Source organism: Crocuta crocuta, unplaced genomic scaffold (assembly GCF_008692635.1).
Source record: "Crocuta crocuta isolate KB4526 unplaced genomic scaffold, BGI_CrCroc_1.0 scaffold38, whole genome shotgun sequence".
Taxonomy (NCBI): domain Eukaryota; kingdom Metazoa; phylum Chordata; class Mammalia; order Carnivora; family Hyaenidae; genus Crocuta; species Crocuta crocuta.
Window position 1 is genome coordinate 7671695 of NW_027532605.1, and position 14563 is coordinate 7686257.

Here is a 14563-nt window from a genome sequence, read left to right on the forward strand (position 1 = left end):
AAAGGAGTGGAAATTTTCAGTGAGCAAAGACATCAAATGATGATAGTCTTTCTATGGAACCCCAAATTTGTTTTACCCCCTGCAGTAGTTGCTAGGCTGCTCAATTTATATTACCTAGGTTCCAGAGACTCTTTTCAGGAATATGTCAAGGGACGGAGGGTGGAAATAAGAGTGGGGTAAATCCAACAAAGCCTGCTGTTCTTATTGAGATTTAGCTATTTATCTTGAACTAACACTATTTAGGTTGTTACAACTGTTTAATTTTCAGTGTTCCAAAAAAGTTGATTTGACAGTTTTTAACAATGCTTTGTTGCTTTTATGAAGAAGTGGACTTTGAAGTCCGTACTAGGCAATTCTGATAGTGACCCCTGTTAACTGTCTTTTTAATGCAAATTTAATGTGTAATTTATTCTCAATGTTTATTAAGCATCTACTATGTTAGAGATAATATTTTAATTAATAGAGTTAAAAGCAAGATGAGACACATGAATTTGGGTATAGTACAAGGAGACACATCTCAATTTATATGAGGAGACTAACAAATCTCCAAATCAACATGTACTATACAAGAAAGGAAAATTACAGTTCATTATGTCTCATGGATATCTATAGGAAAACTCTAAAAAGTATTAGAGCAAAACAAACAAAAAATATAGAAATATGATTAACTGAGGTCTATTCTAACTTTCCAAATATTTGGTCTAATATTTGTTTAAATTTGTTACTCCTTAACATAAAAAAAATAAGAAAAACCAAAAAAATATTTGAAAGAATGATGGTTTTAATAAAATTAATTTTGATAAGATTTAATGTCTGCTTATGATAACAAGCATTATGTTCTCAAAAAACTTGAAACTGCTTTTCTATCCAAGTAACAAAAACTAATAGGAATTATGCTATTAAATGGTGAGACAAATGAGTTTTCTTTCTCTCAAGGAAGGAATGACATGTGCATTTCTACCCTTTTGAGATTTGTAAGGGGCATCTTATTCACTGAGTTGATTTTATAACCTACTGTGATCAGATTTGAACCACTAGGCCTATTTTAACTTGTATAATATGAAAGTATATATGGGAATAAAGTGCTTTGGCTAAACTACTAGGCATTTGATGCATATGGAACAACAAAAATGCTTGTGTAGGCTAAGCCATTATATCTGGAGGCACACTGATAAGAAATAATAGATCACCCGTCTATTTTCTGTAAAGCATATGTCTCACAATCTTAGTGAACTAGAGAAATTAAGTCTGGCCTGCCACATCATGATTGAGGAATTTCTAACTGAACAACCCATTACTTGACTCCCTCATGAACCACTGGACTATCAGTGAGTAGAATACACCTAGAGGAAGTGAAATCAGAGAAAGTATGACCAATTCAGAAAATCATTTATACCTCTTTAATCTTTTTAGTTTGTTTAGCCATTTAATTTGTTAAGAAAATGTGTAAATGCTTAGTTTTACTTTGATATTTTATTTTCCTTCTGCTTTCTATATCTCAAGACACCAGGCTTTGCTGTGATTCAAAAAATTAAATAAAAACTAAAATTCGAGGGGCATCTGGGTGAGTGGCTCAGTGTGTTAAGCTCCGACTTAGGCTCAGGTCATGATTTCATAGTCACGTATTTGAGCCCGTCATTGGGCTCTGTGCTAACAGCTCAGAGCCTAAACTTGCTTTTAATTCTGTATGTCCCTCTCTCTGCCACTCTGGTGCTCATTCTGTCTCTCTCTGTCTCTTTCTCAAAATAAATAAAACAATAAATTTTTTTAAATTAAAATTTGAAAATTATAACAAATAAATCACTTATATATTTAACATTGTACTGGAGTTCCTAAAATGTTATATATCGCAAAGTTAGGAAAGAAAATAAAGAATTACACTTTCATTATTCTCAAATGACATGATTCTTCACTTATAAATAAAATATTTAGTTGAGTTACCAATTTAACAAGGTGGCTGAATAAAAGTTGAGTATATATGTATCAATAGTATTTCTATATACTAACAGCAAGCAATTGGAAAATACAGTTTTTTAAGGAAACAATTTCTAGTACAATCAGAATGATTAAAATACCTAAAAAATAAGCTATCAAAATATATGCAACTCCAAAATTAAGAAATTTGAAGTCTCAAAAGTATTAAAATATACATTTCTCAGTGGATTTATAGTTTCCACACAATCACAAACAAAATTGCAGTGGGCTTTTTGGGTTAAATTGACAAGCTACTTCTAAAGTTTATATGGATCAATAAGACAATCTTGAAGAACGTGATCCAAGTTGGACAGATTACAAAGTCAAATAGGTTAGACATATCAACCAATGATACTAAATCACATGTCTAGAAAAATCTCACAAATATTGAGTCTTTAAATTTGATTACAAGTACAACTGTATATTCATAAGGGAAAATTATTTTCAGAGTTACACTTACTCAAAATTGTGTATCTAGTTTGAAAAAAAACCCTCACAGCTTATTGAAAATTAAATGTGAAATTTAAATCTAATAGATAAAGAAATAAACAGTTTATGAGGAAATTTAGGAGAACATCTTCACACAGTAGGACACAAAAATAACTAACCATAAAATATATGATTGATAAATTGGACTTCCTTAAAATAAGAAATAAACTCTCATTTATTGAAAGACACCATTCAAATAGTGAACAAAAAGAAGATATTAAGCATATGTATATCAAAACAAAGGTTTGTAATCTAAATATATTTTTTAAATCTTATAAATCATAAAGAAAAATGTGAACTAAAACTTGACTAGTCTACAAATTTAGTCAGCCACCTCCCAAAAAGAAATACGGATTTTCGATAAACACATGAAAGCATACTCAGTACATTTTCTCATTAAGAATTACGTATTAACCATAATGTGATATCACTGAACACCCACCGAATTGTCTACAATTTTATACAAATTTTCCATGATTAACAAAACTGAAAATAAAATATTGATGATGATGTGGAGCAACTGTAACTCACATATTTCTGGTGGTATGATAAATTTCCCTTTGAAAAACTCATTGACCATATCTACTAAAACTAGTAGTATTTTACCACATGACCCAGAAGTTTCAGTGCTATATATATATATATAAAACAAAGTATAGTGAGTGCATATGCCCTTCAAAAGAATATACACAAGAATATTTCAGGGTATTCGTAAATGCAAAATCTTTTTTTATTAAAATTCTTTTTAATGTTTATTTATTTTTGAGAGAAAGAGCATGAGCAGGGGAGGAGCAGAGAGAGTAGGAGACACAGAATCTGAAGCAGGCTCCAGGCTCTGAGCTGTCAGAACAGAGCCCGACATGAGGCTCGAATTCACAAACTGTGAGATCATGACCTGAATAAAGTTGGGCACTCAACTGACTGAGCCACCCAGTGCCCTCATAAATGCCAAAATTAAAACAACCTAAATATCCCTTAAGAGTAGAATATATTAGTAAATTGTAGAATATTCAAATAGTAGAATATTAAACACCAATAAAAAAGAATAGCTTTTTTGCTATGAAGCTAGAACAGTGAATTTAAAGATCTATGGATGAATGAAAGATACATACAGAAAATAGTACGTACTGTATAATTACATTTGTTTAAAATGTAAATAGGCAAAGCTAATCTTTGGTGATACGTATCAAATAGTGATATTTTTGGACAGAGGAAGAGAGCCTTTGGAAAATGGCATGAGAGAGCTTTCTGAGATGTTCGAAATATTTTGCATTTTGATGGGTGAGTTACATAAATGTATATGTATTATACATTATACATACATATCCATTATATGTAAAAGTCAATCCAAGTAAATTTAAGATTTGTGCATTTTATTGTGTAGTATTGAAGGACATTTTATTTTGTTTCAATAGTTTATTGTCAAGTTGGTTTCCATATAACACCCAGTGCTCATCCCCACAAGTTCTCCCCTCATGCCCATCTCCCCCTCCCCCCCAACACCCATCAGTCCTCAGTTTGTTCTTATCATTCAAGAGTCTCTAATGATTTGCCTCTCTCCCTCTCCCCCACCATCTCCCCACTTCTTCTCCCCCACTGTCCTCCGTTAATTTCCTCCTAATCCTCCTATATGTGCAAACATATGGTGTCTGTCCTTCTCTGCCTGACTTATTTCACTCAGCATAACACCCCCAAGGTCCATCCATGCTGCTACACATGGTCAGATTTCATCCTTTCTCATTGCCATGTAGTATACCATTGTATAGATAAACCACATCTTCTTGATCCATTCATCAGTTGATGGACACTTAGGCTCCTTCCATGTTTTGGCTATTGTTGAGAGTGCTGCCATGAACATTGGGGTACATGTGCTCCTATGCATCAGCACTCCTGTATTCCTTGGGTAAATTCCTAACATTGCTACTGCTGGGTCATAGGGGAGTTCTCTTGTTAGTTTTTTGAGGAAACTCCACACTGTTTTCCAGAGGGGCTGCACCAGTTTACATTCCCACCAACAGTGTAGGAGAGTGCCCGTTTCTCCACATCCTTGCCAGTATCTAGAGTCTCCTGATATGTTCTTTTTAGCCACTCTGACTGGTGTGAGCTGGTATCTCAGTGTGGTTTTCATTTGTATTTTCCTGATGAGGAGGGATGCTGAGCATCGTTTCATGTGTCTGTTGGCCATCTGGATGTCCTCTTTGGAGAAGTGTCTGTTCATATCTTCTGCCCATTTCTTCACTGGATTATTGAAGGACATTTTAAATTAAATAAATATAATTTGTTTTGTGGACAGTACAATGATCTAATTTTCCTGTTCTTTTCTGTAAAAGTTTGGAGTATCAGACTTTAAGATGATCATCATTCTTCTAATGTTATATATTCTTTTAGCATAAATCCTGATTTAAAATATATTGTGTTTCAACTTGATATTTTAATATATCATACTGATTTAATTACCATAAATATATGAAACGATTTGAATGAGTCAGTCATAACTTTGAATGATGTCAAACATGTACAAGATCCTGAAATAATGTGGTCCAAAGTTCCTAAAGAATATCTTGATGTCACTGACAAAACGACCACGGAATAAGCTTATACAAGATTAAAAGACATACTAGTGCTGGGATATTAATTTTATTCTAATTATGCTTTTCATACCCTGCCGTTTTATATATATTTGATTTTTCCCAATAGAAATATAATGTATTAATAACCTCAGTTAAAATACAAATCATCCATTTTAGGAGTTTATATGTATAATTTAAGCATCCCTGATGAGTCTAAGGAACTTTTATATAAAGTGATTGCAAGGTCATTCAAACCCTTAAATGGTTCTTTTGAATCATTATATAAATCATGTTCTTTAGCCAGTGGGCCAGGTATGACAGCATGGAAACAGCAAATTCAAGAAATAGAATAATGCGATAAATTTACATTTGTGATTTACTGAGCCTGTCAACATACACATAGGTGAGTTTTTGGAAATACAGTATTTCCAAATGGCACTATTGGTAGACAAATATGGCAATGATAGTGGACACATCTACATAAGAGGATATTAAATTATTAAATCCCAGCTGAATACACACAAACTGGCACTAAATAAACTTTATACAAAACTTATAAAGAACCTTAAGGTTAGCTAACTTTTACATGTATACTTTTTTTTGTACAATGCCGTTAAAAACAGGTCATCTAAGTCCCTGTCCTTTTCTGAACTATCATCCATATACTTCCCTTCCTATGAACTAATACATTCACTTAAATGATATGTAGTCCCTCAAGTTCCTTTCATTAAATCCTCTAGATCAAAAGAAGGTTTCTAGGAACAGTTGACTTTTCAAACATTTTTAAGCCTACCACACATTACAAATTACATTTTACATCTCTACTGCTTTAAATACTAAGGTAATTGGAAAAAAATAATGAACAATATTTATCCTAAGTACATCAATGCTATTCTACTAAATAAATATATACTGCCTATTACCCAGTAAGTTGATTTGATGATCCTGTCTTGGATTGTACAACAAGCAGTTAAAACATACTTGTGAGGAGTTTGCTAAAATATTTCCAATACAATTTTATTTTACTGAGTGTTCTATCACTTACCTAATTGAAAATTGACTCACAGTTGGGGGGGGGATATATTTTTTTGTCACTTCCAAACAATAAATCTCCATTTTTGTAACAATGCATATCTTTCTAATAATCTTGGACACATTCTATTTTATCTACTCCAACTCATCTCCCCACATTCATTAAGGACATTGGACCTGGTTTGCTATCTTCATCACTGTTAAATATGTTTCATCACTTCCATGTTTTCAGCATCCATGTGGGTAACATATTCAGTGCTTTCTTCCCCAGTTCTCTGATATCTATTGAAATGGTTTTCCTCCATTTTAATTGCGTGAAATGCTCAACTCCTGAAACTGTTTTGTACATACACTTACATACTTTGAAATAACTTAAAGAAAATAAAAAGATAGTACAAGGAATTCTTACATATTTTTCATACAAATTCTTCAATGTTAATATTTTACCAAGTTAAATATAAATTTAAATTTTTGGGTCCTTTAAACTGTTAGAGAAAGCTATTAAAGGAAATATTTAACCGTGAGTTAGAATAGGGGATTTTATAAATGTATGAGCATATAAATAGGATCAAATATAAATATGAATTTTAAAACAATATTTATAGGTAAAGAATGTAAATTAACAACAAACATTAACATATAAATATTAAATATATGCAAAAGTTTAGTTTTCCTTTAGATAAGATGAAATAAAATGAGCAAGTAACAATTCCAATCCAGTCATGATTGCATTGTTAGATTTATACAATTAAAAAATAAAGCTACTTATATTTATTTTTTATTTTTTAACGTTTATTTAATTTTGAGAGAGAGAACTCATGAGCAGGGGAAGGGCAGAGAGAGGGGGAAAGAGTATCCGAAACAGGCTCTGCATTGACAGCAGAGATGTAGGACTTGAACTCACGAACCATGAACTCATGACTTGAGCTTAATCAACTGAGCCATCCAGCTGCCCCAAAGCTACTTATATTTCTTAATGAGTAAATCATGGATAATCATTTGAGAAGACTATATCACTGTCATGGAAATCTTGAATTGTTTATCTAAGACAAATTTTGTAATTACTTTAATAAATAAAACCCAAAGGAAATAGAGGAAAAGACATTACAGTTTGTTAAAAAAAAAAAAAAAAAAAAAAAAACANTTGCATGGGAATACGTGTTTATTTGTTTTTAAGAGTATTTATTTATCTAAGAATCAGTGTGTCATAGTTTTACTAGATGAAACGATGCTAACTTGGGGGACTGGGAGATAAATACATTCAAATTGTTTAAAATTTACTGTAGCTCAAGAGTTATTATTGCTGATTCAGTTTGCTAAATACTATCCAAAAATCAACGCAAGTGGGAAAACAAATTGAACTTGTACTAAGATTTGAGGGATTCCAATACTGTTTCTCTTAAGCTGTAGCCCCTTAGGCATCACATAAAATGAAACACATAATCAGCTTTCAGTATGTATTTGCCTTCATTAATCATAAAGTGTAGGCAAATTCTGAGCTTGCAAGTTTAGATTCTTTATTGTTACTTCATGCTAATGATTATTGTCGTTTATTCCCCTTTGGGTTTAACATTTTCAGCAACTATAGAGTACAGATGGTGGAAAGCCCTTGCAGAAATGTAATCAGCAAGTGTGAGCATGTTGTATTCAAAACACATGTTAAAAAATACAGAAATATTCCCTCCCCTAGATAATAAATTAAAATGCTATAATATATATACATATAGCAAAGCAGTCACAATTTTGTTTTATAATTAGAATCATTATATATATGTATTACAAAATTAAATAGTAATGCCCATTATGTGTTTGTTAGAAAAAAGATATACAATAATCTGTATATTCAAACTAATTACCACATTAATAAAAATATGACTAACAATAAAAATATTTAGATAATTTGTTTTAAAAAACAAGTATTTTAAACATTTTGACATTAGCATTTTATAAAACTATGTTAATTGATAAAACCATTTTAATCTCATACAACTGTTAAACCATACTTCAAACTTTAGTTACCTGTAAACACAACTCAAATAAGAATACCAGAGACATCTGGGTGACTCAGTTGGTTAAGTGTCAAACTCTTGATTTCAGCTCAGGTCATGATCTCCTATTCATAAGATTGAGCCCCGAGTCAGGCTCAACACTGACAGGCTGATAGCACAGAGCCTGAATGGTATTTCCTATCTCTCTCTCTCTCTCTCTCTCTCTCTCTCTCTCTCTCTCTCTTTCTCTATCTCTATCTCTCTGCTCCTCCCCTATCTTAACATAAATAAAACTATAAAGATAAGAATACCAATAATGTTTTAAAGTATTTAAAATATTTTATATATATACACTTTACAGGCTCCTTCATATTTTGTAGAAAAAAAAATATATGGCCTTGAAAATCAACTTTTGGTCAGGTTTCTACCAACATAAAACAACACTGATTTATAGAACTATAAATACAGGGAACAAACTGATGGTTGCCAGGAGTGTGTGGGGCCGGAGGGGTGGTGTTGTTGAGAAAAATGGGTGAAGAGGAAAGGGAGATACAGGCCTCCAGTTATGGAATGAGTAATTCACGGGAATAAAAAGCAGAGCAGATGGAATATAGTCAATGATATTGTAATAGAGATGTAATGGGACAGATGGTAGTTATACTTGTGGTGAACACAGCATAATGTGTAACCTTATCAAATTACTAAGTTGTACACCTGAAACGAATGTAACATTACATGTCAACTATATATAAAAAAAAGGGAAAGTAAAAAACAAAATAAATGAATGGATGAATAATTTTACAGTGCTTTAAAAAGGATACCAACTTAGAGACTAACACATGACCGAATAATAATCAAGATTTTTCAGGACTACTTCAAACATGTTAGGAACAATCAGTCCATTTCCAACCTCACTTTTTTTCCCTTTGTATAAAAGGCTAAGAGATTTAGAGAAAAGAAATCAATATCTTCTTGTGATCAACTAGATTGGGGTCCCCAGTGATGTATTTACTGGTGTTTCATGAAGTTGCTCTAATAGGTTTAACAAGTTTGATTTTTAACAATAACAAAAAAAGTCTCTAAATTGAAAATGGCTACATTTCTGTTGTTTTCTACTGTATCTCAAAGAGTGGACTGCCTGAATCTAAATGAAATCTTTTACTAGCCAAGTATAAAGATTCTTATTTCAGTTCTACTAAATCAGAATATCTGAGACTGTAAATTCCCTTGGCTTTTGGCCTCACTGCTATGCTATTTTGAGTTAGTCATCTCATGAATCCACAAATTTATCCATTTACCAACTTTTCTATAGCTTTATCAGAAACTATAGATGTTACTTTAGCAATTTCTGGGGTGGCCTCGTACATATTGACAAATTTCTTCTTTCTTTTACTGAATGTACCATATTGCTGATTCATTAACACGGAATCTACAGCCAACAACACTGTAACTCTTGCCTGTAAAAAGCTTATTTATCACACATATATTTTCTCCAAAAGGTACATCACAGTTTTCTTCCGGTTAGAAACACTATACAGCACATCAGCACTATACTTAGTGGTATATTAAATTGCAAAATCACCAGCAAATAAATGACAAAAATGCAAAAAAAAAAAAAAGAAAAAAAAAAAAGGACACTAAATAAACCATGAAAAGGACATTTATTTATAGGGTGCGAGCTGAAAACAAGGAAGCAGAATGGTATCTTCTTCCACATAAATTGGGAATATGTGTATTGGGCAACCCAAAGTTTTTACCTCTCTTAGCTTGTCTGTAAATGGCTGAAAAACTATGCAGATCATTGAATTTGGTTTAGGCATAAAATTTTAGCATCATTTGTTTTTATGCTTGCTAGGAAAGTAACATAATTATTTAATGAACATTACTGTGTCACAAGGAAACAATAAGAGCCTGTATCTTTTACTCTTAGTTTGTGAATTGTCTGTGGGATTATTAAAAGCCACGTAAGAGCGGCACCTGGATGGCTCAGAGGGTTAAGCGTCCAGCTCTTGATTTCAGCTCTAGTCATGATCTCACGGTTTGTGAGATTAAGCCCCACATCAGGCTCTACTCAGAGAGTGGAGGCTGTTTGGGATTCTCATTCTCTCTCTTTCAAAACAAATAAATAAACTTAAAAAGGTAAAAGGCACATAAGGGTTAGTTATTTCTACTGACAAAAATTTTAAATTTAAATGGAATTAACTGATATTTTCATAATAGGCTACTTACTGAGGAAATTCCATAAGTGGAAGAAAGGCAGGTAGGTAATCCAGGCTAATTTTATTAAAACTTTATAAAACTTCGTTAAAAACTTAATAATTTGAACTCTAGATTAGTAGACTAATGCTTTTTTACTAGAAGAATCCTCATCAATGATATGCTTTGGGCAGACTATTCTTAGTGTCTTAGTTGGACTTCTATAACAAATTACCATTTACTTAGTGCCTTATACCACAAATATTTGCTTCTAACAGTTTTCAAGGCTGTAATTCCAAGACCAAGGGAGAGCACAGTTAGGTTCTTAGTGAGAACTCTCTTTCTGGTTTAGAGATGGCCACCTTCTTACAGTATTCTCACGTGGAAGAGAGAGAGGAAGCTTGTCTCTTTCTGAGATGTAAATCCTGTCATGGGGCTCTTTCTGATCTAAATCTAATTACCTCCCAAAGGGCCCACCTTCTATCACCATCCCATTGGGGGATAGGACTTCAACATGAATTTGGGGAGGATACAAACATGCTGTCTGTAATCCTTTAGGATTTCTTATGGTGAACACATCTACAGTCTATGAAGTATAAAATGTGAGTCTTAGGAGAATTTCACATAGGGTATATATGCCTTTTATGTATATTATGGAGATGTTTCATAACTTATGTGCCCCCAGATGTATGAGATAGTAACCTACTGAATTTTCAGAGACTTATTAGGCATAACTGTGTCTAATATTGTCCAATGCAGGAAACAAATGCCTGGGGAACCATGTGGAAAATCCCAGGCCTCTTTTTGCTTTATCCATACCTTTTGATCACTTGTGTCTTCGCAGTTATTATGAATGCTTGATACTGAGTAGTATCTCTAATTTGTGTAACTTTGACAGTCAATGTGAGTTTCGTGTTAGCTCATACTGGTGCTTTGAATGATCCTGACTCCTGGACCCATAAACCTTTGGCTAAAGGACATTTAGCAAGATAAAAGAAGAGAAATTATGAAGGACAAGTGTCACCAATGGAATTTAGAGAAAATAGATATAGACCCATGAAAAGAAACTAAGTGGAATGATGGGAAACAATGTCCAGAAGGACAAAGAGGTGGTAGAAATGAGTTAAAAAAGCTGACTTGGAAGGTACAGTCACTCTCCTTTAAAGGGGATGCTCCAGAAAAAGAAAAGAAGGAAATGGTCTGGGTAAATAGACTACTGATATTTGCTAAGAGGAAGACAGCTTATCTCTAAAATACCCTGAATGAATAATTCCTAGCCAGGGATTATATCTAATAGAATTAAAGATCTATGAGACATGGATTTCTGGAGAATGTCAGGGCCATACATGTCTGTGTAGTATACAATGAACATTTTTCATAATTTAAGTGGTTGCTGCTATATAAGATGATTCCTTGAACTCTATTTAGAGACTTCATCTTTTCTGAGATGGAGGGGCAACGTTGGCATGAGAAAGACTTGAGAAACAATTTCTTACATACTAAGCTTCTCTTTCATGTATCTAAGCCTGTGATAGCTTATAGCTTTCACACTATTTAGTAAAACTTGATATTGATGAGTAAGTTTAACTATCTGATCCTGTTGGTTAAGTCAATAGATTAAAATTGTATTGCCTGGCTGTTGCTAGCAGCAGTAGTGATAATGACATTCTTGAAAGAGAAGGAGAAATACTGTCAAACTCTTTTTTTCCTGTTACTGGAAGGCCTACTTTTTCTTCTTTGATACCTGAAGATATGCCCTATTTACTCACAAATGTAGAGAAATAAGGTCTATGACTACAGGAAATTCTATACTTGGAGGCCAAGATCAAGTGACTACTGAATCCTAAGGCTATTCTGTTAAAGAACTTGAGTATTTCACAGAGAAATAGTAACAGAAGCCTTGTCTACCTAGGCATGAATATGTGGACTCAATGATCAGGAAGGTCCACGGCTGATTTCAGGTACTACATGAAAAAAATGGAATAATACGACCAACAAAAACTAAGTGGCTGCAGATTTCTATGAGGAGATGTTTCCAAATGGTATGACAGCTAGTCTGATGCATGGAGTTAAAGGGAGGCTGTGACAACCTTATTTGGAGAGGAACTACTTTCCCACATCCTTCCCTATGTACAAGTAGGAGACTGCTTTTCAAGTGTATACTATTAGTAGAAGATCCTAGACTCATTTATTGATACCCAAAGAGAGAACTTAATTTAAAATTATTGACACTTAATTTAAAATTATTGACACAGGTGTCATCCTTGGGTAGCAGGGATAGAAGCTCCTCATTTATGTGTACCTTATATAACTATGCCCAGAAAATACTCTGGAGGCAGCCACCAACCTCCTGGCCCAGTTTCTGTGCATTGGGTATATGATATGTGGATCCAGAGCATTCAAATGAGAATGCATTCAGAAGAAGAATAAAAACAGAGAGAAAAATTAATAACTGGATCAACTAGGATATTCAGAGACTAACAGGATTATTTAGGTTTTGGTAAAATCATACACCATATACTTCCCTTACCAGTCTTGCAAGGCCACTTCCATGTAAATGTTTCCTGGAATCGCCTCCCTACACAAAAGTCCTACTCGCACTAAACCTACTCAGGCTTTCATTTCGGGAAGATTCAAAATAGGAAGTAGACTAAGACTCACAAAGATCTATCATTTATTCATTTTAATCTTTGATTGGTTTTACATATGTGTTTCTATTCTAGATGTCACCCAAGGTAAAAATAAAATAAAATTGTAGCTAATAACCAAAATATTATCAATTTTTTAACACCTTAGCCTCAGTTCTGCAGCCCATGGTTGTCCTGAATGTGAAGTTGTAAGCCACGCATGGGAGAGAAAACCAGTATAGGTTTAGCTTAGTTTAGTTTAGTTTAGCTGTTCTGTACACCTGAATAGAGAATGAGACCAAATGAGATTGAAGCTGAATTATGAACATTAGATAGCTGGGAAATTATGAAAACAGTTAATCTAATAGAGAGTTACTAAGATCAAAATAAATGTAGCTGAAGGACCCCCAGTGTGTGTGGGCTCCCTGAAGAGAATATGGAGAAGATACCTGGAGATATACCTGTTTACTCAGGAGTGTGGGTCTCAGGAGAGAAATAGTAAATTCCAAACAGCAATCAAACCTAGATATTACAACTATGTTATCACAATTTTAATCAGAAAATAAAGTTATAGCCATTATTTTCTTTCCTCTGCCTTCTCATACATGGATATTTCATAGTATCTAGAATGCCAGCTAGAAATATCTGACAAGCTTGGAAAGCATAAAGCTCTAAAGAGAGAAAGATTTCTTTTAAATTGCTCTTATAGATCGACTTCATTCCTATGCATAAACTAAAAATTCAGAGTACCAATTAAATTAATAGTAGTGTTGCATCTTAAGCTGATTTTTTCAACTCCTTTTAATAAAATGAAAGATACTTTTGAGATAATGCATTTCTATGATATTAGAGTAATAGGATTCCTCTAGTTCTAAGTTAGATACCCAGGAAGTGATTTTAAAATTTAGAGAAATAAAACAAACATAAATGCTTATGGAAAAAACAATATTGAATCTATTGTATGTCAGTATGCATGCTGAATTTAAAGTTAATTAGTGAACTTATTAGTCTTTGACTTTTGTTATCATGTAATCTTTGTGAAGCAAGCTGAAATTTTTGACCTCTATTCTGGATCTGGATTTCCTACTCTGCTTATTCAAGCTGTTTTGGACTGCATGCCGTGCAGAATGTTTGCTAACTCAAAGCAAACTGGAGTGCTCATTTTATAAGGGCAACTCAATGTACAAATCATCTGTTCCTCAAATTGGTATTCCTATCACACTCAGCCAGAACTGCTGTTTACAAACTTAAAAATTTGATTTTACATATATAGGCAAATCATAAATTAGAGATAAAGATTAAAGATGAATTATGTTTCTCTTCAGCCAAATTAACAGAATAAGAAAACTACAATTAAAAACACTCACTGATTAAGAACATACTGATTCAAAAAAACTGGTTTTGGTTGTTCTGCTTTTAATAATTTTAGAAATGACAGTTTAAAAGTGAGAAAATTGTTCTGTATTAATAGTTATATTTCTTGAACTTGTCCTGTGATTTGAAGTTTCACAAAACTTGTTAACTTTTACAACTTTAAAGTTTCTTATATTTTATATATGTCTGCATTTCATAGGTTCCAAAGAAGTGAAATCATTAAAGGTTGTTCTAAGTATATTTCTAGCCTGAAGGGAAGCAGCAATCACCAGCAATCTAATAATAAAGTGATATTTAAGAGGTTAGGTTTCTA